This window comes from Capsicum annuum, chromosome 1 (assembly GCF_002878395.1).
Source record: "Capsicum annuum cultivar UCD-10X-F1 chromosome 1, UCD10Xv1.1, whole genome shotgun sequence".
NCBI lineage: Eukaryota > Viridiplantae > Streptophyta > Magnoliopsida > Solanales > Solanaceae > Capsicum > Capsicum annuum.
This window is the reverse complement of record NC_061111.1, coordinates 26,377,462-26,403,378: the sequence shown is the minus strand read 5'-3', so window position 1 is coordinate 26,403,378 and position 25,917 is coordinate 26,377,462. Positions and strand designations below refer to the sequence as shown.

The window sequence follows — 25,917 nt, the reverse complement described above, 5'->3', positions numbered from 1 at the left end:
GTACATGGATAGTGGATGTTCAAAATATATGACTGGAAGTACTGAAGACTTTCTCTCACTCAAAGACCATGAAGGAGGCAATGTATCCTTTGGTGATGGGAAAAATGGGTAAGGTTAGGAACAGTTTAGGCCAAACCATTAATGATGTTCATTTTGTGAATGGTCTAAAATTCATCTTGATGAGTGTGTCACATATTTGTAACAAGGAAAATAAAGTGAAGTTTATGTCTAATAAGTGTGTGGTCACAAGACTCAATAATGGTGAAGTTATTCTCACAGCCTTGAGAAATAAAAATATGTATGTTACAGATCTGGGGTCAAGCAAACCTAACAATTTGACATGTCTGAGTGTGCAAGAATATACTGTTGAATTGTGGCACAAAAGGTTATGCCATGTAAGTTTCTCATTATTGAACAAAGTGGTCTCTAAGGACCTGGTTCGAGGATTACCAAAGTTGAAGTTTTCCTATTCCAAAGTATGTGATGCATGTGTGAATTGTAAGTAGACCAGGCCATCCTTCAAGACAAAGAAAGAAGTGAGTACCTCCAGACCTCTATAGCTTCCCCATATAGATTTGTATGGACCTGTAAAGATTGCAAGTAGAGGAGGAAATAAATACATTTTGGTGATAGTTGATGACTATTCCATGTTCACCTGGACATTCTTTTTCTGGTTAAAAAAAAAACTTTCCAGTGTTTGAAGCCTTTGCTAAACAAGTCCAAGTGAAATACAATGATAAAATAGCTGAAATCAGATTAGATCATGGCACAAAATTTTAAAATGCTATGATCAATCAATTGTGCAATGAGTTTGGAATCAAGCACAACTTTTTAGCTCCTAGAACACCTCAACAAAAAGGTGTTGTGGAAAGGAGAACCGAACATTGGTGGATATCTCCAAGACTATATTGATTGATGCAATAATAACTCAAAATTTTAGGCTGAAGCAGTTAATAAAACATGTCATGTGATCAATAGGTGTCTTATTAGGTCCATTCTTAATATGACTCCTGGTGCGTCTCTACGCACACGCAAGTGTATGTGATCATGCAAGTAATATAATGACTTAGATAGTCAGATACCGTTCCCTCGAGGATCAATAAACTAGAAATTTATTCAATCTTTAGTTCAAGAGAATTTAGTATTAAATGTTTAATTGTATTAAGATTAAGATGATTCTGTAAATAAAATGCAATTTATTAAACAATAAATAATTAGTGATGACCAAAGCAAAATCAGCAACGGTTGTAATCAATAATGATGACGATTCCAAGGTTAAGGTATAGTGAACAATCATACAATTCTCTATTCTTTTCACAGTCTAATTAGTTATCGGGTTGATGGTTCACAAGGTTTATGCCACAATCTTAGTCTCCCGACCTCAGATCTTCTATCTATTGAATGTTGTAACTACAACTCCCGCAGAGTTACAACAAATCTTCTAGATTCATGAAGTTGTTTTCCTGTAAGTGAACAAAGCAAGGCTTCTAGGTATATCCCTATCCTAGATGCTAATTCAAATCCCTTATTTTATAAAATAATAAGAACCTTGCTCCCTAATTTCTTCGTTCTATCCTATGATTCTCCTCCCGGATTCACATAGAAATATAAATTTATTCTAATGGTGGCCAATCATTAAAATAGTAAGCTCAAGAAATTAAGAACAACCCATATGATAATCCAAAAAGAAACTATGAATAAGAATATTAAAGAGTACTCATGTTCTTAGCCTCAACCCCAGAAAGGGAGTGTTTAGCTACTCATGTTTGAATTAACCATCCAAAATAAGTAACAAATCATACCCAAATCAATTCTTGAAATAAATAAATTCAAAAGAATGTTTATGAACACTAAGAGAGAGATTTCTATTTTTCCGCCACTGCTCTGCTTGACAAAAAGTCCCCCATATTATCTTGGATTTTTCCTTTTATAGCTGGGACAAAATAGTTAAAATATTCTCGATTTATCCACCCGACACATTGCTCCATGCCTTTTGTTGCTATTTTTTATTAAAATATGAGAAATCGTGGAGCTCAAGTACTCCCCAAAAATTGTAAAATGCACTCTCACCGCGACGCGCCACTATCACGGTGAGCCACTAGATTGGAACAATTATCAAATAATCATTCTCAGCGATGCGCTAAACCTTCAGGTCACCAAATTTGATAAACAAAACTTCTTCGCGATGCGGTGGTTTCGCAAACCTTCACTGGAATTCGACCATTGCTATTTTATTACTCATCGCGATGTGGAGTGTCTTCAAATGAGGATTTCTTCATTCCAACTTCCCTTTTTCAGCTTAATTTCAGTCCCTTGCATTCCTTTACTACTTTCATATCTTCCCTGTATCCAATCATACACCTTTGAAATATAGCAGGTGCATTACATAATCCAAAGGGCATGCATCTGAAAGTATATATACCGTATGGACACGTGAATGTGGTCTTTTCTTGGTCTTCCGGTGCTATGCTTATCTGATTGTAGCCAAAGTACCCATCTAGAAAACAATAATACTCCTGCCCTGCCAATGTATCCAGTTTTTGGTCAATAAAGGGAATTGGATAATGATCTTTCCGAGTTGCTTCATTCAACGTCTGATAATCTATACATATTCTCCATCCGGTAACTGTACGTATGGGAACTAACTCATTATCATCATTCATCACCACAGTCATTTCTCCCTTCTATGGTACACAATGCACTAGACTCACCTATTTGCTATCAAAAATTAGGTTGATACTACCACTGTCTAACTACTTGATCACCTCTTTCCGGACCACCTCTTTCATAATAGGATTCAACCTCTTTTATTGCTACACTCTAGGTATGTACCCCTCTTCCATGTAAATATTGTGCATGCAAAATGCTGGATTGATTCCTAAAATATCAGACATCTGCCAACCAATCGCTTTTCATCTTCTTTTGAGAATTGCTATAGCTTCCTTTACCTGTACATCAGAAATTCTGCTGAAAAAATAATAGGCAAGGTGTCTTTATCTCCAAGAAAAACATATAGTAAGTGAGGAGGAAGAACCTTAAGCTCCAAGTTAGGAGCTTTTTCAACTGAAGGCCTGGATGGTGGACCAATTGGTCTATTCAATGGATCGATCAACACTTTAGTTATCTCAATTACAACCAAATTCATGCTCTGGACTAATTCCAATGCTTTTGAATCCCCACCGAAATTGATGACAACTCCTCATATATGGCTGGCAATTTCAATGTTCTGTACACATCAAAAACCTCTACTTTATTGTGTTCTCGCATTATTATGTTTCTAGCTGCCACATCAATGAGTGACTGCCCTGTTGTTAAAAAGGGTCGTCCTAAAATAAATGGAACAACGGGATCAGCCTTAAAGTCAAGAATCACAAAATCCACAGGAAAGATTAAAGATCCCACTTGCACCAGTATATCTTCAATAATACCATCTGGTCTAGCAAGTGACCTGTCTACCAATTACAACAGAATAGTCATGGGTTTGGGGATTCTAAGACCCATATTCCGATACCATGATGTAGGCATGAGATTTATGCTAGCCCCCAAATCACACAATCCACGTGCATAAATAGTTTGACCAAGGGAAATCTGCAATGTGAAACTCCCCGAATCCTTCAATTTTGTGGGCAACTTATTTTGAATTTTAGATGTGCATTCTTGAGTAAGTGCAACTATAGCATATTCAGTCAACCGATTCTTATTAGCAACAATATCCTTTAAGTATTTTGCATATTTTGGCACACTCTGTAGAATGTCAACAAGTGGGAGGTTTATTTAAACTTGTTTCAAAAGATCTAGAAACTTCTTAAAACTTGCTTTCTCTTGATGCTTTCTTGCCCTTTGAGGAAAGGGCAAGGGGATAGTCTTCTTCTATACACGAATCTCTTCACTATCCTTTTTTTTCTTTTACTTCTGTCTTTTCTTGCAAACTATCATCAGTAACCACGAGATTATCCTGCTCTTTCATCATCTCCTTAGTTTGCAGCCCACTCCTCATTGTAACCACATTTACACTTTTAGTATTAGCCTCAGTGTCGCTAGGCAATGCTCCTCGTGGCCTTGTATTCTGTGATCCTGCGATTTGACCTAACTGCAACTCCAAATTTCTTATGAGTAATTACTGACTCTCTAACTCAGCTACAAACTATACCTGTTGAGCCTTCATGTCCACTACAAACTGTGCGTGTTGAGCTATCAACTGCTTAAGCATCTCCTCCAAGCTACTATTCAAAGCAGTCACCAGATTATTCTAAACCGGCTATGGATTTGGTTGCACTGGTCCCTTATACTGCTTTGTATTTTGTGCCTGATTTCCATCTCATGAGAAATTAGGGTGGTTCCTCCAATTTGGATTATATGTATTGCCAAAATTCTGTTGACCCTGACGATTTGCATTCCCCACGTAGTTGACTGAATCTGGATTAACAGAACATGCATCTGCTTTATGCTCACTGCTTCTACAAACTTCACACCATGCATATACCTATTGAATTGCATTTATTATGGTTGCTGGTTGAGTTGTACCCAACTTTAAGTTGTTAAACTGAGTAGTCCTATGGTTCTGTATTGCTGCAATTTGTGCTTGTAAGACGGTGAACTGATCAACCTCCAAAACTCCTACAACTTTCTTGGGAGCATTCCTCGAGTCTGCATGCCAATCAGGATTTCCTTGTGTAATTCGATTTAGTAAGCTATACAATTCTTTATATGTTTTCTCCAAAGCTTGACCCTATGCTACTGAATCCAGGAGAATCTTTGTATTAGACTCAAGGCCTTCTATAAATGTATGCACCAAAACATCATTCAATTGATAGTGATGAGGACAACTTCTGAGCATGCCCTTGAATCTTTTCCAAGCTTGGTAGAGATTTTCTCTATCTTTCTATTTGAAATTTAATATCTCACTCCTTAATCAAGCTGTTTTCTAAGATATAAAAAATTGAATAAGGAACCTTCGAGCACATTCTTCCCATGTAGTGATGGATTGGTGTGGTTCAGAAAGTAGCCATCTCTTTGCTTCCCCCAGTAGAGAAAAATAAAAGAGTGTCAATCTGACATAATCAGCACTCACATCTTCAGAAATATATATGTCGCTTATCTCCAGGAAGGTTCGTAAGTGTTGCTGCAGATCCTCGTGTGAAAGTCCATGAAATTCTCCCATAGATTTCAACAATTGCACCATATTTTGTTTCAATTCCCATCGACCTCCTTGTTTAGGCTTCGGGATACTATTAGTCACAAGGTGCGTAAGTGGGATTGCCACTTCTCGAACAGGTCTTGCGACTGGTTGAATAGGAACAGTTGGAGCTGGAACATTTCTAATATTTGGGTCAGAAACTATAGGATCACGTATTTTCGCCATCGATCCCTGTTGAGTGTAGTATTAAGCTCTTCGTCTCTGATGAAAAATCACTTCTGGTTCTGTAAAGGGCTCTACTAACTCTTTGTCTCTAGCCAGTCTAATGTTCAGCTAAACCTGCGAAAATTCAGCCGCTAAGATCAAGTTGTTAACACTTAAACTTATGATCAAAAACTAAAAATTAAAGCAATTTACTAATTCCCTTTGATCCCCAGCAACGGCGCCAAAAACTCATTGTGTCTCTACGCACACGCAAGTGTACGTGATCGTACAAGTAATATAATGACTTAGACAGTCAGATATCGCTCTCTTGAGGATCAATAAACTAAAAATTTATTCAATCTTTAGTTCAAGACAATTTAGTGTTAAGTGTTTGATTGTATTAAGATTAAGATGATTCTGTAAATAAAATGCAATTTACTAAACAATAAATAATTAGTGATGACTAAAGAAAAGTAAGCAACGGTTGTAATCAATAATGATGACGATTCTAGGGTTGAGGTATAGTGAACAATCGTACAATTCTCTATTCTTTTCACAGTCTAATTGGTTATCGGGTTGATGGTTCGCAAGGTTTATGCCACAACCTTAGTCTCCCGACCTCAGATCTTCTCTTTATTGAATGTGATAACTACAACTCCCACGGAGTTACAATAAATCTTCTAGATTCATAAAGTTGTCTTCCTACAAGTGAACCAAGCAAGGCTTCTAGGTATATCCCTATCCTAGATGCTAATTCAAATCCCTTATTTTACAAAAGAATAAGAACCTTGCTCCCTAATTTCTTCGTTCTATCCTATGATTCTCCTCTAGAATTCACATAGAAATATAAATTTATTCTAATGGTGGTCAATCATTAAAATAGTAATCTTAAGAAATTAAGAACAACCCATATGATAATCCAAAAAGAAACTATGAATAAGAATATTAAAGAGTACTCATGTTCTTAGCCTCAACCTCAGAAAGGGGGTGTTTAGCTACTCATGTTTGAATTAACAATCCAAAATAAGTAACAAATCATACCCAAATCAATCCTTGAAATAAAGAAATTCAAAAGAATGTTTATGAACCCTAAAAGAGAGAAATTTCTATTTTTTCGCCGCTGCTCTGCTTCACAAAAAGTCCCCCACATTATCTTAGATTTTTCCTTTTATAGCTGGGATAAAATAGTTAAAATATTCCCGATTTATCCACCCGGCGCGTTGCGCCATGCCTTCTATTGCTATTTTTAATTAAAATCTGAGAAATTGTGGAGCTCAAGTACACCCCAACAATTGTAAAATGCACCCTCACCGCGATGCGCCACTATCGCGGTGAGCCACTGGATTGGGACAATTGCAAAATAATCATCCTCAGCGATGCGCTAAACCTTCAGGTCACCGAATCTAATAAACAAAACTTATCCATGATGTGGTGGTTTTGGAAACCTTCACTGGAATTTGACCATTTCTAGTTTGTTGCTCATCGCGATGCGGAGTGTTTTCAAATAAAGATACAAATTGGATAAATTCTATGCAGAAAGAGCTACATCAGTTTGAGAGAAGAAAAATATGGCACCTAGTCTCATGCCCTACAGACAGAACATTCATAGGGACTAGGTGGGTATATAGAAACAAAGTTGATGAGCATAGTAATATGATTTGGAACAAGGCTAGACCGATGGTGCAAGGCTATAACCAGGAGGAAGGCATAGACTATGAAGAAACATTTTGCTCCAGGGGCTAGAATAGAGGCTATTCTAATTCATATTTTTTTCATCCTATATGGAATTTAAATTATTTATATGGATGTGAAAAGTGCTTTTCCAAATGGATTGCTTAAGGAAGAAGTGTATGTGAAGTAGCCTCCAGGCTTTAAAGATGTTGATTTTCCAAATCATGTGTTCAAATTGGACAAAGATCTATATGGTTTGAAGCAAGCTCCTATATCTTGGTATGAGAAAATCTCAAAGTTTTTGCTTGACAATGGCTCCAAAAGGTGAAAGATTGACAACACACTGTTATTGAAGCCAAGAGGGAGAATTTTTCTCATTGTTTAAGTTTATGTTAGTAAAATCATATTTGGGGCCACAACCAGTTCCTTATGTGATGAATTTGCTAAATTAATGAGTAGTGAATTTGAGATGAGCATAATGGGGGAGATCAACTTCTTTCTTGGGTTGTAGATAAAGTGAAGTACAACTGGTACTATCATCTGCCAGCAAAAGTATATCCATGAATTTTTGAAAAAGGTAACACATGGAGGATGCAAAGCCCATTGATACTCCCATTGAAACCTCCTCAAAATTGGACTTGGATGAACTTGGTCCTCCTGTCAATAAGACTATGTACAAAGGAATTATTGGTTCATTGCTCTATCTTATAACTAGCAGACCTGGCATTGTGTTTAGTGTAGGCATGTGTTCTAGACTCCTAGCAAGTCCAAAGGAATCTCACTTGAACTTTGCCAAAAGGATTTTGAGATATCTCAAGGGCACCCCGACCTGGTCCTCCTCTATCCTGTTGGTGATAATTTTGATCTGGTTTGGTATGTTAATGCTGATTATGCTGGATACCTGGTTGATAGGTAGAATACCTTAGAAATTACTTATTTTTTAGCACCATCATTGATCTCCTAGGGCACCAAAAAACAAAATTCAGGGGCTCTTTCAATTGCTAAAGCTAAATATATGGCAACTGCCTCATGCTATGCTCAATTTCTATGGATCAAGCAACCACTTGAAGGTTTTGGAATTCTTTCAGATTGATTTTCTCTATTTTGTGACAATACAAGTGTAGTCAATATGGCCAAGAATCCGATACAACATAAGAGAACCAATCATATTGATATCAAACATCACTTACTTAGGGATAATGCAGAGAAGGGACCGATAAAGATATTTTTTTGAAAAATGGAGGACCAAATAGTTTATATATTTACCAAGGCACTTGGGAGGGACCAGTTTGAAAAGAACAGAATAAAGTTAGGTTTGATGAGAAAAATTTGAATGCATGTTGTTCCTCTTATTCCTTTAGAATGGCTATGATTTGATGAGTAAGTATCCATGTAAGACAACATTACACATGTCTAACTCAGTCTTATATCTTCCACAGATCTTATATCTTCCACAGATATATACCCGTGGTAAGGAGAAGAAGATTAAGGAGGAGGATGAGACAAATTCAAGCACTAAAATTTCAGAATATCATGTACGAACCAGGTCCCTCATTAGGTTAGCATAATATCTCATTCTTAAATAATTATATTTTAAAATTAATAGGGGATGTGCCACGTAGACTTTCTGCCTATTAGAAAAAGTTGTCAACCCTGCTTTAAGCCCAAGAGACATGTCCATCTGACTGGACACATCTCATTTATCACATCCTTTCAAAATCCTAACCATTATCCTTTCAAAATCCTAACCATTCTTTCTTCTCTATATAAACCAAATCTACTCTCTCACTTCACACTCTTATTTAAAAAATTTCACTCTTGCCTTATCAGTTCCCAAACTTCTTCTCCTTCTTTACATTCTAGTGTTCGATAAATATTTCAAATCTTATCATAGTGTCTAATCTATCTTCATCTTCTCCTTCTCCAGATAAACCCACACCCATTTCCATTCTCCATTCACCATCTTTTTCTCATAACTTAGAATTAGAAAACCACTTTCCCATAGTCAAGTTTACCCCATACTCCTCTCTTAAAAATAAAAATCCTTTAACCTCTTAGAAAGATAAAGATGCCTCCGCATCATATCCTCAGCCAAAGGATCAAAATGCTTCACCTATTTCTGACTTAGTAATAGAAAATGGCTCAGAAGATACTCTAAAACCTTCAGACCAACCTATTTCTCCAAAGTAAGTTTCAGTCTCCCTATCTAAGGTTCAGACCCCTATCTAAAGTTCAGACACCTAAAAAGGCTGGTTCATTAAATAAGTCAGGAAGTCTATAATAGATAAAAACATATTTGATGATGATTTACCTACTGCAAGGGAATCTCCTTTAATATCCTTAAAATAAGTGAATAAATTACCACTCAGGGCATGACTACCTTGAGGGAAAAGACTCCTAGAGATTCTATCTCTCCTGGCTCTCTTAAATGGGATAATACACCAACTTTGTTATCTACTAGGAGGAAAAATGATCCTCCTAAAGGGGTGGAGAATAAAACCATTATTTTGCCTCTTGTTCTTGATTTGACTGACAAAGATGCTAAAGATAAGGGAACTATAGATAGTGATGACAACAAGCCCCTATCTTGGAATATGTATAAACAAAGTGTGTTAATTACTGCAAAGATGCCTTCTAAGGAAGCCAAGACCCATAGGACCAGGTTGAGTTCAACGAAATTGATGGAGGATGCCTTGGTGGAAAATAAATGCAATACTAAGAAAAAGAGGAGTTTAAAGAAAAGGGTTGTTGCTGAAGTAAGGTGCTTGTTGAGAAAGTTGTGGTTGTAAAAGAAACTGAGAAAAAAACTAAAAGTGTTGATGATGAGACTGATAGTGATTTTGATAGCATCTTTGGTAGTGATTGTAAGGATGACGTTGATGATAATGTGAGAAGTGTGGCTATTAAATAAGCTAAGGAAAAGGAAAGTGGTGCCATTTCCCAAAAAAAGGAAAACCAAAAGGAGTTTTAATTAAAAACCCAGTGTCTACTGGCAAAGAAAAGAGAAAGAGAGAAGAGGCAAAAAGCTCTGAGGGACTAGGTCCCAGTTTTAAAGCTGTCATGACTTCCAAAGTTCTTGGGATTTTAGTTAAAGGAACTGGTCTTATTGGTAAGGCCTCTACTATAAAAAGGAGAAAAAGTTAACAAGAGAGGAGAGACAAGAAATCCTCAAGATTTAGAAAGTCTTGAGAAAAAGAATTTTTTATCCTGTAATTGCTGTCATGCCTTGCATGGTTGATTTTATAGAGAAGGTCAAATTTTAGAGTTGAGAGCATCTCTTCTAGCCTCCAGTTCCCACTCTACATAAGAAAGAGGTCAGGATATTCTATTACAACCTCATCTTCTCTGATAATGCTTTATATTTGACTACTCAGGTTAATGATGTAAGTATTGCTCTTGATGAGCTGGTGTTGGATGAAATCTTGGGAGTACCTATTCAAGGGAATAGGTCCTTGGCTAATGAAAAAGGATCTGAAAGTTCTTAAAGGTTTGTGGAAAGTTGGATGACCTAAGTATTAAGAATGTGAGAAAGAAAGGTTGAAAGGAGAGTTTTGGCTCCTTTTGAACTGGTCAACAAAGACTTGCTTCCTGCACTAAGAAAAGAACAACTGTCATAGGTCTCGACCTATTCTATATGGAGGTAATTTCAAAGTTCCAACATATGAATCTCTCTACAATCATCATTGGAAACATGCGTAGGTTGATGACTGCCAAGGATGGCAAACATGTGTTAGCATAAAGGTTTTGGTTGAAAAAGATTTTTTTTTATATTTTTGTATGGAATGTAGACCTAGAAAGGAAGTATCCGTGAAATAAATGTTTAACTTGACAATGTTAGAGGATAATGAGTGCATTTTTAGGTGGAGTGGTACTAAATAAAAATCTATAGTTGTTGACTTGATAGATGTACAAACTAGGTTGAGAGAAGACCTGGAAGAAATAACTGCTATTATAGGTAAAAAAAAATGACACTAAGATTGTAGCCTTAAAGGCTGCAAATGTGAAAGGTGGTGAAAAGAGATCAGGTTAGATAAAAAACCTTTGTGCTAAGAATGAGATATTGCGTGATAAGGTCTAAAATTTGGAAACCAAGGTTGAGGATCTAACTCAACAACTTTTGAAAATCACGCTACTGAAAATGAGAGGATTACTCTACTTCTCCGTTTGTTGTCCTAGGCCCCTTCAGGTCTTTCAGCCTGAGTATCTGTCCAACTTGGTCCTTATTGTGTGTCCCCTCTTCTTAAGCCCTGTTGTGTCTAGTCCCTTTAAGCTCAATTATTAGTTCCCCTCCTTCACTCTATTTTATGGCACTACTTGTACTTAGTTTTCTAATGTTTTTCATTTTTGAATTATATATGATATTATCCGAATGATCAATAAAATAACTGTTTATGGTTCTATCATCTTGTTTTCCTTTTCCTAATTTTTTCTTACTCATGTTAGTGTAGCCTCAATGGTCATACATTAACATATGTGCTTATCTTCACTTAGTTTATTGTTTTGTCTCTTTAATGATGCCAAAATGAGGAAGATTGGGTACAATAGTGTTAGTGTTACTATCACATTTTTGGGGGATGAAGTCCTATACTCAAGGGGGAACTTAAATACTAGGTGCAACAGGAAGGGGGAAATCATTGGGATGGTAACAACAATAGAGGGAACAGACTGTGAATGCTTAAGGTTGAGTATGGGTTTGTCATCGTCAAAAAGGGGGGAAATTGTTAAGTCCTTAGCTTTGATGATTGATAAAACTATCATCTTGGGACCTAGTTCCTGAAGATCATTTGATGAAAAATCTAAAACTACTTAGGGACCAGGTTGTTCTCGTTCGCGTTACCATTACTGGTTAGCACTATAGCTAGAAAAAATGTAGCTCTACAGTAAGTTGGTGGGAAAGCTGCAACCTCATTTTTCCCAACCAATTAGAATCATCCTATCTTTTCTTGTCTCTTATATATGTTTATGGTAAAACACGAAAACCTAAGCTTCCATATTTTCATAACATCAAATTTGTTGAAGCTCTCCTATTCAAAGCCTCACTCACAATCGGGACCTGTTCAGCTTGCTCGTGCGTCTCAAACTCTTGTTGTAATTGAGCCTTTATTTTGTGTGTGTAAATATTACCTACTGATCTTATTCATTATTAGTAGGTATTGTCTTTTCAGTTCTTGTTCTCAAAGTGTAACACCCTGCATTTTTAGGCTAGTCTTTCAACCGTCGTTCCAATATGTGTAAACTCTAATCCTATGATTTTCATTTGAATATATGTTTCATGACCATAATCTAGTGTTAAGAATTCTTTTAAGGTGAAAAAATGTCCATGGAAATCACTTAGAGTACAGTTGAGCTAAGAGCCTTTGATTCGGCTAAAATTTGGTATTCAATTCTACAAGGTCAACTTTGATCGTGTATAAATTTTTACATATATGTAATTTTGCATCTCAGGACCTACCAAATTATAAATAATTGAATTATCTTTCCAATGATACCAATTTTGCCTTAATTTGATACTCGAGCAAAAAGTTATGACCATTCTCGTGAGAAACAGTAAGGTTCCGCGATAGGCCCGCATTGCGGAGGCCATTCCCTTGACCCCAGTCGTCTAAAACATGACTTATAAAACTCAAAAGGGCATTATTTGCCTATTACCCTAAAAATTTCTCATGTAGAAACCCTCCTCCTCCCCAAGAACGAGCAATTCAAGCCTTTCTTCCCAAAAATAAGAAATTTAAGCTTTCTTCCTCAATACTTAAGGATTCAAGTTCCAATTTGAAGATATCTTCAAAAACTCATCCAATTAAGGTATGTGGGGTATTCATCAATGGGTTTCTTCCACCCATTAAGTCCCCAAAAAATCCTCTTTTTGATTAAAGTATAAAATTCTCATTCTTTTATGAAATTACCCATGTTAATAATGAATTTAATCTATGTATTTTCTTAGTAATTTGGATTTAAGCTACGTCAACATGCGTCTCCACATGAATTAGGTTATTTTACATTTGAATTTCAATTTACCATGTCATACTCCATTGACTTCATGTTAAACCATCAAGTAATGAATTGAACCATGTAAAATTATTATCCTCCCAAGTTTATCTCATTCCCATGTTCAAATTCACGTGTCTCCTTTATGTATTGAAATGTAATATGTTTTGGGTCTCTGAATTACTACTTTCTACCATTGTTTCAAGTGTTGTTATCATATTTTCGTAATCATTTAGTGCTAGCGGGTTATGAACACCCGATACCTATGTGTTTTACATGTTTTCATTTTCAAGTTACAAGTCAGTCAGACCATGTTTTATTATTTTATTCGGAATACCATGTTTATGTTGAGTATTTATCAGTACAGTACCACATTTTGTTAGACCTCTAATAATACCAATGTGATTCAGTTGGGAGTAAGATTTAGCACCGAGCGAACCTAGAGATAGGAGCTCACCTTCTAGTAGAGGGTGTGACCTTTAGTAGCAGTCCTTGAGTTCCAGAACTACATAGCCAGCATAGACATGAGAGGTCTTCCTGCCAGTAGAGGGTGGACCATCTTTTAGGGGCATCAGCCAATAGAGGATGACTCCCTAGTACTTTGGTACTCCAGTTTAGTGGATCCACACAGCCATGTGTTAGTACCCGTGGCAAGGTACTAACACCCTTCCAACTGGGGTTACAGGTTAGACCCCGATTAACTCAGATGGGGATATGCCAGTTACATGATAGCTCCCATAATTTCATTCAATATTCAGTTTATATTAGTTCAGGTTTGATTGACCAAGTAATTTTTCAGTAATTATTCAGTCAGTTTTATAGATTATTCATGTTATTCAGATCCTGTCAGTATATGCTATGCTTGGTCTTGCGTTCTTAGTTTTACATGTTCATGTTTCTATGCTCAGTATCCATACATGATCCTCATTTCAGTTTTATAGCATGTTCAGCTTTACATGAGATTTACATACAGTACTCATGTTTTTACCGCTTCCTAGCTTCAGTTCTACTTATTCTACAAAAGTAAAAATTTTAAGATACTAAGTGTAGTGATTCACTAGCTTATCAGATTATGTTTGTTCCTCATGTTTAAAGATACTTCAACTTTCAGTTTATTTCAATCTTTTGGTGTGTCTACTTGCACTTAGCATATATGTTTTAAGATTATGTGTGTAATCAGTTTTACTTATTGCATTCACCCCCACTTACTCAGTTTCCAGAAGTACTGATCCATATATTCATCTATGTGCTACATTATCTCATAATTTAGGTACCAGTTGTAGCCCACGCATCATAATCAGATAGTTTACAACTTTCAGCCAACAGGTGATGAGTTCTCTTGTTTCGGAGACTCCAGTCAGTACTAATTCATGTACTGTATTGTTATTATTCTTATGTATTGATTTATGGTAGTTTGAGGCATGTCCCATCCACCTACAGTCAGTATAGTAGAGGCTTCGTAGATAGTTAGTCAGAGTCACTCATGTAATTCAAGTTCTTCCTTCAGATTTATCGTGGTCCAAACCTTTTTAATATCATATATATTTATATTTTCTTATGATTATGCTTCCGTTTAGCAAATTTAACTTATATAATTAATTTAATTTAGATGCTCAAGTGTCATGCCAGTTCATGGGTTAGCTTGGGATCACTTATGGATCTAAGAACCATGTTACAACTAGGGGGTAGTCTCAAGTCGTGACACAAAGTGTCATCTAGAGTTAGGTGACAAAGAAGCTAGAGTTAGCTAGATTATTGTCTTAGTTAGAGTTAGCTGAATCAGTGGATACAATAGAGTTATTGCATTAAAGTTTATTGTAATAGAGTTATTACAAGTGAAAGAAGGGTTAAGAGGTTAATCCTTGAAGTCATGGAGTTTGTATTCAAGGTTTCTTGAATCTAGTGAAGCTGTTGAAAATCCTATGTGGTGGGTTGTGGTTTTTCTCCCTTGAGCAAGGAGTTTCCAAATAAAACTTGTTGTGTTCTTTGATTATTTACTTTACAAGTTTGTTCTATTTAGTTTTCCTATTGCATACATTTAGTTAGGACCAGGTCCCAAAGTAGAAGGGTAACTCGTGTAGTTCCTTACTTCTTTATGTAGTATGTGTGTATCCACGATATCCACATCTTGAACTTCTTGTGACTGAGTGCCCAAAGAAGTTTACAAATGACTACATAGTTTTAGAGTTTTAAATTTGGTGTGTTCAACTCTCTTGCATTTATTAGCAGAAAAACTCTTTGCCATGCTACAAATGCTCTCTTAGAAATACAAACATTCCTTATTCACAAGTAACTTCTACATATTGCTTCAACCATCTTAATAATCTTTTGAGGGAAGCAAAATAGTTGTGCCCAATAAGCTTGGACACTAAACAAGGTTGTCTTGAAGAGCTGTAATCTACCCGCATATGATGGACTCCTAGCCATCCAAGCAGTGGTTCACGATGTCAATTTTCTTTCCAAGGCTTGGCATTGGGGTACTATGATCCTCACGATGGATAGGGAATGACCATATACTTAAAGGGTAATTCAGCCATCTCATATCCTAACAACTATAATATTTGTTGTTAGTAGTCTGCTCCATACCTCCAAGGTAAACATGACTTTTGGACTAACTAGCCTTTAGCCCAAAGTCGAAGAGAAAATATAAAATATGTTCCTTAGCTTCTAGACTGATATGAGGTTTCTTGTTGCAAATAATAATAATTTGTATGCAAAGCATAAGTAAGTGATGTTTTATTTCTAGCATATGGGATGAAAGTTGAACTCAATTTCCTTGCTTAAAAGAACATATTCATCTGTTTAGGTACTCCCTCAGTAGAAAAAATATAGGGTGACATAGGATCTCCTTATCTCAATTCCTTCCGGTCCTCATAGTGTCAGATAATCTCCTATTTATCATACAGGTGTAGCTTACTGTGTTATACAAGTCATGATCCAATTAACCATAACATTACTAAAACCAATCTCTCTAAGTATTTATGATATGAAATGCCACTCCACAGAATCGTATGCTTTCTAAAGATCAACTTTGATCATACACCCCGGGGATAAATATTTCTTAGTATAATCCTTTACCAGTTCGTGGCTTAGAAGAATGTTATAAGAAATAAGCATTCCTGGAAATTGAAATAACGGTTAACTAACAAGGTCCCACAATACCTCTGATAACCTCATTCAATATTTAATTTGTGAAATGACTTTTTCTATGGTCTTGTACATAGTGGAACAATATGCTATCGGCCTAAAATTCCTCATTGTTTTAAGGTAAGAGGAGTTAGGTATCGAGGTACTACCATGTTATTTCATGGCTAAGAGCATTCTATTAGTTGTTGTTTTGAAATACCTCGGATTTTGGTCCTCAAAATTTCTTGACCTTTGAGCTTACTGCCCAGGCTACAACTCCTCATACGAATCATAAGGTGTTTATAAGGGTCGTAGGATCCCATCCATAGGGTGACCAGTGTGTTTAGTCGAGTTTCTATTTTGATCACAAATGGAACTCAACGAGTCGTAGTGTGCCTTTCGCAACCAAACCAAAGTGATGGCCCAAGTTTCTGCTCAGGGTATGATTATGTCTGTACGAGTCATAAGGTCTGTATATGACCTGTAGTGTATGACTTATAATGAGACCAGTTTTGGTGACTATGGACACTATCCAGACTATAAGTGGAGCCTTACGAGTCGTAAGGTCACCCGTAGCAACTGAGCAAAAATTTTCAGCATAATTAAGTGGGGGTATTTTGATCAATTCCCTCCCTCTCCACTTAATACCCGCAATCATAAAACATCTTTGGGGCATTATTTTTATTATTTAACAAATCAAAACACTCTCTTTATACTCTCAAATTCCTAAATCAAAGAACACCGAGGGTTTCTGAAGGTTGATTGTCTAGAGCTTCCAAGGGTGAATTTTCTTCAAAATTGTGATACTTTCGGGCATGTGACTCTGCCCTTAAACTTGGTTTACTTAAATCATGAAATTATATGATTGTTTATATGGATTTGAACATGGGTTTTGATATGGGTTGAGGGTTTTGGAATGAATGTTTCTTAAATTGGATTCCTATAATATTATATGCATTGTTCATATTTAGTTATGATTTTGAACTTGTGGGGTGCATGGGAATGGTGAATAAACTAAGGGGATATGGTTTTCCCCCAATTTTGTGAATTTTGGTAATTGAATTGATCTAACCTCAACCTAATTTTTGAAATTGGCTTTGAATATGAGTACATGCATATTGAAAATACCTTTGGAACCATTGTATGGCATAAAAGGCATTTGAAGAATGAAAATTTTATTGAACCTTGAGGATTGTGGATTCCCCGTATAAATGAGAATTGAACCTAGAGGGGTCATAAATTTCCCCCATGTGAATGGTTAATTTATATGGCATGACAGTGCTAGCTTGCAAATGAAGTTGGTATTATGATACCAACGGGGTGCCTTAATAAATTGGTTCAATGAATGAAAATATGTGAAAAATATTTAAGTGTGCTTAAAGGGGGTTGTGTATCTGGGCGGTGAAAGAGGTTCCGAGGGACCAATACTAGAAGCCGCGTTTGCCGGCATGGGGTCCTAAATGATCGGGTGTTTTAAGTCCCCCTTATTAAATGATTGGGTGGTTTGAGTCCCCCTTGTTAAATAGATGAGTACTTAAGTCACCCTTGATATATGACTGGGAGGTTCAAGTCCCCTATGGTACATATGCACATATGATTATTCTCTGGTTTGTGCGGCTACACGCACTAGTGCCCTTTCAGCTGGAGGAGAGTTGATCCCATATAGCTCATGGGTGTCTTTTTATGATTGAGCTACACAGTCAAGGTTAAGGTTTTAAAGTTCATGATAAGCCTTGTTCCCTACTCCAACATGTGATATATATGTGTGTGTATGTATGTACTTGCATATCGTTGTGTGCATTGATTCTGAATGATTTTGAACTATTGATCATGACATTATTTTACCCCTTATTCCTGAGTTACATGTTAGTTCTCAATCAGCTAACCATCTTCGGATATTGTATCCCCACGCGATGCAGGAAGCGGAGATACTTCTGCTTTTTTCTGTGCAGTGATGGGATTTTATACTTTTCAACAATCAACTTGAAGTGGTGAGCCTCCCTCTTTTGGAAGGCTATTGCTTATTGGTTTATCTATTATCATAGACTTTTCTTTGGACTTATTTTTGGCTATCGTCGAGGGCAAGTCCCAACTTAAATTGATGTGATTTTATTAGAGGCTTTGTTGATTAATGTGGACTGGTATTGGTTATTGATATATCTCAGACTTCTTAAGCTTATCTTTACCTATCTTGGTATATGTTCAAAATTTATCTGCCACTAGTTGTATCGTATTCTGTTTGGCTATGCAAAGCAGGTGGTCTCCGATCCACGATGGACTTGAGATACCCGTCATGGCTAGGCCTTAATTTGGGTCATGACATTTTGTCATTATCTATTATCTCTTGTACTTCCATTACATCTTTTTCTAGATTATTTTTTATTCTGATTCGATGGTCTATTGGAAACAGTCTTTCTACCTCAACTCTAAAATAGAGGAAAGGCCTGTGTACACTTTATCCTTCCCAGATCTACTTTATGGAACTATATTGAATATTTTTGTTTTTGATTCACGTGAAATATTATGAATATATTTTAGATATATGAATTCAGTATTCTAGAAGAAATTCACATAAAATGAAATTGTGTATCCTGTAGTCATTTATCATTAGAAGGATTATCTCGTGTTTATCAGTACATGGTTCAATATGCGATAACTGTAAATCATTAGCTTCAATCTCACTATCTTCATCATAAATGATATGTTTGTTTTGAAATGACCTAAACTATATAAAAATCCTGGGTCCTTATCGACTTTAAAATATTTTTATCTTATTTATAAATTATATAAAAATTCAATAAAAAGATGAAATGAATATATAGGTCTATATATATTTTGTACTCTTAGGGACTATTTTCTAAACAATGAAAACAAAATAAAGTTGTTTCTTTTAAAGACTAGTAACCACATCTAGGGAGCTCCCCTACTTCTGGCGAGGAGACAGAGCATAAAACCAGTTTTGACATTGATCACCACTGACACTAGATGAAGAACCTTGTTGCTAAGCTGGGCAGCCTAGGTGCGCTTTTAAAGTAGTGGGCTGAGTCTAAGGGAGGGCATCTCTCCTTCTGTATTTGGTTGAGGGCCAATACCTAAGTTGATAGAATGGTTTGCCGCACCTAAAACAAGTATCTTTAGCTATGAAGTACTTACCAAGATGATTTCTACCATACTTCATGAAAAATTTATGGGCGCATCCCCCACTAATATTGTGCTGTGACCTGAAACTTTGTGCTCTTCCCCAGTGTTCTTGTTTGGACCTGGTTGTGGGGTCACTGGTTGAAGGTGGTGTAAGGGCTGACTAATGGTTCTAAAATTGTGAACAATTTTCCCCATATAACTTTTGTTTACTAAACTCAAACTACCTTATCCTAGACTTCTTAGTTTCTCTCTCCAGTTCTCTCAACTTTTCTATCTCAATCTGTTCAGCATGGGTCATCGATAAGGCAATATCCATTTCCCCAATTAACATGATATTCCTACACTCCTTGATTTTCAATTTAGAAACAATAACAATAAGATTACTTATAAAAGCCCTCATATCAGTCATCATCTCTATATCATACTTCGAGAGCTGAGTTAACTTAAGGGAGTATTCCTTCACTAACATAGAACCTTGTTTGAGATTCATAAACTCCTGTACATTGGCTTCCCTCATCTCATGAGGAAAGAACCTGTCCAAAAAACTAGCTTAAAACATTCCAGTCCATCAATGTTTTATTCTTAACTCTATCTTCCCTTTACTTCTTACACCACTCATGAGCAATATATTTCAACTGATATGATGCCAACTCCACACTCTCCACCCACTTTCAAATCAAAGAATTTAGGTGGATTCATCCTCAAAAATCTTGAATCCTGGCAGTGGCTAAGTTACCATTCTGCTAAATTGGGATTATTGTCTGCTGATTAACCTGCACAGTACATCCTGAGCCAATACTTAGAAGGCTGCTTAAAACTTAGTATGGGACACATTCTCATTCAAAGGATCTGCATATGGTGGTGACACTGGCTGGTTTCCATTTTTGTGAATGTAAGCTCTACTATGAGATATTTTCTCTTATGGGAAAAACACGAATTAGAAGAGAGATAGATTTAAATTCTAAAACATGATAGAGATCATAAATGGAGGGAAGATTTCTAATAACATCCTGTAGCCTCTTACTCCTAAGTGTGGCACATTTCACACCCATGAATAAGACTCTATATAATGTAGCTTTTCAGACTTCCTAGGACACTTTAAATCTTAGGCTATGATATCAAGTTTGTAATGACATGAGACTACCCTTTGATTGTCACATGGTGCTTCATAATATAGGTAGCCTCGAAGCTAACCCATGGTATCTACTCAACATTGAATCATAACTAATTTAAGTAAAACATAGGTTGAAGATGTAAACTCGTAAGTCTGAAATGAATTAAATTAAATAATCCCAACAATACTGATATCTGAAAATGTCTACTAAGTCTAGACAAGCCTCTAACATACTATAGAGTCACTGGGGAAAACCCTAGATGACCCAAAAATCATGAATCTAAATTAAACATAAACTAAACTACTCAAAGTAATTCATAAACATCGGTCCTCAGAACATGGGGACTCACCAAATGATGAAAATTAGGCAAAGGTGATACCAACTAATCGTGATGCTAAGGACAAAGACCATGGCCTACATTATAGTATGATATAGAACACAAAGAGTATGTGGACAGTGCTTATGCAATGTACTGAGTATATAGGGTTGCATGCAAAACATAAAAATAACATAAGTTGTAAAGTGAAGACATGCATGTTAAGTGTATAAAGAATTAGCATTTTCATAAATAAATATGGAAATAGAAATATCATAAGTATGAAACAATAAAGCATGATTAATTAAACCAGTGAGTTTTTACACTTCGATTTCTAAAACCAATATACTGTGGGAGTTTCTTTTCACTAACATGCCCCATTTGAGCAACATCTAGCCAATTTATAACTATGGTTGGAAGTGTTTTCTATACCTTTCCATGGATAAATAACCATGATTTGGCATGAATTCACTTATGGACCCACTATTGGGCAAAAGAGGGATAGTCTTAACTTGAGAGGACCCCCATGATAACCTACGATGGCATATTATTTTAGAATTTGGATTTTAGTCTGAACCCGTATTTTCACAGTGCTAAATACTACTCTCAAAATTATTACAATATTCATTTTTGAATATAGCTCATCACGAGTTTTGCAAAATTAGTTTAAAGGTCTGAAAACCATCTATGCTTCTGTGCATGTTCTATACCCATGAGTCAAATACATGAGTTTCATAATAATTCTAAATTTGTGGTACTAAGTTTGTTATATGTAGTTTATGTCATGTCAACATACTGTAATGCTTACTAAAACATGGAACATAATGTTAAAAGAGATGGGAAGACGTAGAATATGAGTAAAACCCATAAATAAGATGATAATTCAACGATAGCATTATAAATTTAGTAACAATATATCAACAAAACCTTGTAGGAATATGAAATTTAACATCATAATAATTGGGTTTGAACCTTAATTGCTAGCTTTGAAATTTGTTAAGGGAAAAGACATTTTTGGGCATAAGGCAAAAAGGATATCCTTGATAAATTTATAATGGTATTGTAGAATTATCACCTTATTTATTGGTTATAACTGGTTTGAACCCTAATTGATAGCTTTAAAATTCATTAAGGAAAAAAACACTTTTGAGCACAAGGATGAAAGGATATCCTTGCTAAACACCCACGTACCTAAGATTGAAGAGATTCTTGGATAAAGCTTGAATCTTGAAGCTTAGAGCTTGGAGATTTAAGAGATCCTTTTCTTGAGCTTTGGAAAGATAGAAAGTTAAATGTTTTAGGATAAATTTTTGGGGATGTGGGATGATTTAGGTTGATTAAAAATAAGTTTGGGGAGTTACAAGGGGTGAAATGATAGTCTTGCCCCTTATTTTAAAAGAAAAAATACTGAAAAAATACAGAGGTAGAGATGTCAGGCGTGCCGTACCACCAAACGGTAGGAGGAGCTGCGTGATGCGTCACCCATACCACAGGCCTTCCAGTGGCCTTGTTAGAAAATCTCTGTAATGCGAGGCCCAAAGAAGATGTCCTCGCACATGACGCTTGGCTATTTTCTTTAGTCCTTGATGTCCTTTTTCGACCATTAATGTATCCCACACATTTTTTCATCATTATATAGCTCAAAAGATCTTATTTTATGACTCTAAATGTATATTAAAGCCCAAATAGGCAGACATGAATTTTGTTGATATTACATGTCCCTACCTTACATAAAACGTTTCCTATAGAATTATTTATCGTAATTCCTAAAACCCTAATGTTTCAAGAAGATCAAAGGTTAAAGTTTCTTCTAAATATTTTATAATCAAATTCAACATCAAGGGTAAATGGGATAAATTCAATTCAAGTACATCTTCAATGGGTTCTATAGATTTCAAGCTAGAGTTCTCAATTCCAAGAGTTATTGAAAAATTCTTGTCGAAGGTATGTTGAACAACCCCTTTTCAACCAAATCTATAAATGGTTGGTTTTCTACTACAAAAGTTTGTACATAAATGAATTGTGACTGTGGGTTTCGATAATGAGTTTTGAAAGATGATTTGACTTAAGCTTGCAAACCCCTTTTCTACGAAATTGTTGTTAAATCATTATTTGAACTTGAGAATTGAGATTACTACTTGAATTATGAAATCTTCTTATTATGAAATTATATTGGGATATGTTGGGGTCAAGAACTGATGTTTCTTTTTCAAATTACCTTTGTTATTCTAAACTTGATTTTTGGTGAAAGAATGAAATTACTACATCCTTTGATTTATTACAACATTGATATGTAATGTGAAATCTTCAGTCTTTAAGGGATATTCAAATGTGTTTATTGTAAGTATTAAAAAATGATGGGGTTAATGATTTAACGAATATATGAAAGATTATGGCATAATATATATGACTTGCAAGTATTGGTATGACAATATTAATATAACTATTGCCCTATGAGATACTTATTATATGTCAAATAGTAAATGTTCATGAAGACATAATGAATTGGGCCGAAAGGAAACTATGTAGTTCACCGAGAAGGTGTAAGTCTTCATGACTCAAAGCCTGAAATCTATGTTTTACTGACATAGGGATCGTTCACTCCTTAATGGGAAAACCTTATGATGTTTCCCTCTTTGAGGATATTATAATGGCCAAATTATGTACATCTTAATTCATGCGACAAACGTGGATTGTGACCCCCGTTTTTTGGCGCAGATCAGGCCCATATACATTGTGGGTTACTTGATGTTGGTTAAACTACATAGTTCAAAATTAAAGTTTAATAAAAGGTTATGTGTTATGCTTTTGAATCACTTATCCCATACTTTCTCTATTATAATTTATGTTTAGACTTTTATGACTTGCTTTATAAACTGCTTTATCTTTTCCCCCTGGGTCGCATACTAGCACTCGTCGAACTGACAGTCCCCGGATACTATCCCTAAATTGTATATCAGTACTTGTCGAATTCCATTATGTAGATTTGAACGCATTTTTTTCATAGTTTTATGCAACATTAGGATTCTTTGAGATAGCTTCAACTTTGGTGAGTCGTCCATTCTCTATAAGGCATAGTTTATATGATGTCTATACCTTAATTATTTCAATATTTATGGTACAACCAGGGCCTTTTCCCGATATAATTACCTTGTCATATTATGCAGAGGCTTCATAGATCTATATAGATGTCTGTTTTCAAATATTTTAAGATGTTTCAGCTACTTTGGAATTTCACCATATTCATTTTTTAATAATTTAAGCATATACGAAATGGGTGTCACGTTCATAATTGCCTTTATGATTTGAAATATGTCTTCTCACCTTTTGATTGAATGTTAATTATGAATGCTAAGAGATTATACTGGGCTTAATGATTTCGGGTGCCTGTTACATCCAAGTCCTAATCCTAGATCATGACAAAAGACTTCATGAAAACTTTACAAATAAGTCTGAAAACTTTCAAAAATAGTTAATTGCAAGGAAAAATGAGAAAATTTAATTAATGTTTTCTTAATTTAGTATGGTGAGCAACTAATATGAGATAACTATTTTTCGCAAGATGGCCAACTAATATGGGATAAGGTGAGTATTAAAGTGCCACTTCTCCTTTTTTTTTCAAGGCATTGTTTAAGGGTAAGATAGTAAACAGTTCTTATTCTATAGGACTGAGTGATTTTTCTTAAATGATGTTTTCAAGCTAAAAGTATCACTTATTTTGAAATGAAGGGAATAATGTTTTGTGTGAAAGTCCCAAGACTTGTTTATTTTAAGAAATTGAAAGTTCTTCCAAGATAGATTTCAAAATATAATCCAAAATCTATGATCAAAAAAGATATTTAAAGATAAATTTTAAAATTCTAATCTAAAATTTATGGTCAAAGAAATGTTTAAAGACAAATTTTTAAAATTGATCCAAATTCTATGGTCAAATAAATATTTAAAGATAAATTTTAAAATTTGAATCTAAAATTTACGGTCAAAGAAATATTTAAAGACGTATCTTCAAAAGTTTATCCAAAATCTATGGTCAAACAAATATTAAATTTTAAAATCTAATCTAAAACTTTTGGTCAAAGAAAAATTTAAAGACGAAATTTCAAAATAGTTACTGTGTGTATTAATTGTTCAAAAATCAATTTTATAAAAAAAACATTCTCTTTTTCCCGCTCAAAGTTGGATTAAAAATTAAAACCTAATTTGTTTAAGATTCGGAAATAAGTTTTGTGCAGTTATAAATAGAGATATTACTTCATATTTTGTTACATTGATTTTTTGGGGAATTGTATCTTTCAGGCAGTTTCTTCAACATCTAATCAAAAGTCTTTAATTAGCATGAAGAAGACGTTTTTTTATAATTTCTTTCCATCAAAAGTTGAAGAAGAAGCGTGCAAAGTTAACAACACTCCATGGGTAGCGACTCAAGAACTAGTGGAGATAAGAGACATATACCCTGCTCCAACTATCAATCTTGAAAATCCATGGCAGATCAAGAAAATAATTACTCGTGATGAGGTCATTCTAGGAAACCTAGTGATTCCATTTTTTGAGTCGTTTGAGTACATTCTTCGATATTGGACGTTAGACGTGGCCAAAAGTTTGGTGATAAATGAGAACGGGATGCGTGTTAATGTGTGGGATATAACAAAGGAGAATGAGCCTAAGAAGTATGATGGTGGAAATGTTTGCTTTAGGAAGTTGTACACTGATGCTTATTCGCTATCGTGTACAGGATTGTTCAATGATCACATATTGAATGTTGGTGATGAAATAGGGCTATATTGGGATCCCAGGTTCTCAAGTTTTATGTTCAAATTATTTTCTCAAGTTCGCGCTTAGTGAGAGGTTCAAGAATTTAGGACCAAAAATAACATACCATAGTCTTTTCATTAGTATTACTCTTTCATTTAATTGTACTAGCTAAACATTTACTAAGATTCCAGTTGTAAAAATTGGAATATTTGCACTATGGAGTATGATAATTCTTGAAGTTCCCAATTTAGTCTGTGTAATCTCCTTTTTTGTACTTGTATTTTCACTCCCTATTATTATAATGCTATTTTAATTGGTGATCAATTGCTTATACTTTACCAGAAATAATGGAGTTACCACTGATCAATTGCTTTTACTTTACCCGAAACAATGGAGTTACCGCAACATCCATACATTTCTCTTCCTCATCCATTTCTTATAACAAGTTAAATCTAAACCTAAATCAATTA

At 35.3% G+C, this 25,917-nt stretch overlaps 1 long non-coding RNA gene and 1 other non-coding gene across 2 annotated transcripts; both read left to right on the top strand.

Moving 5' to 3' along the window:
* The first annotated feature begins 4,808 nt into the window (after positions 1-4,808).
* Positions 4,809-4,915, top strand: LOC124892718. The gene has a single exon (XR_007050394.1). It is a non-coding gene; the product is annotated as a small nucleolar RNA R71 (small nucleolar RNA).
* Positions 4,916-8,712: 3,797 nt separating this feature from the next.
* LOC124886687 lies at positions 8,713-18,310 on the top strand. Its single transcript, XR_007043991.1, has 2 exons — positions 8,713-10,652; positions 18,043-18,310. It is a non-coding gene; the product is annotated as an uncharacterized LOC124886687 (long non-coding RNA).
* Positions 18,311-25,917: the final 7,607 nt, after the last annotated feature.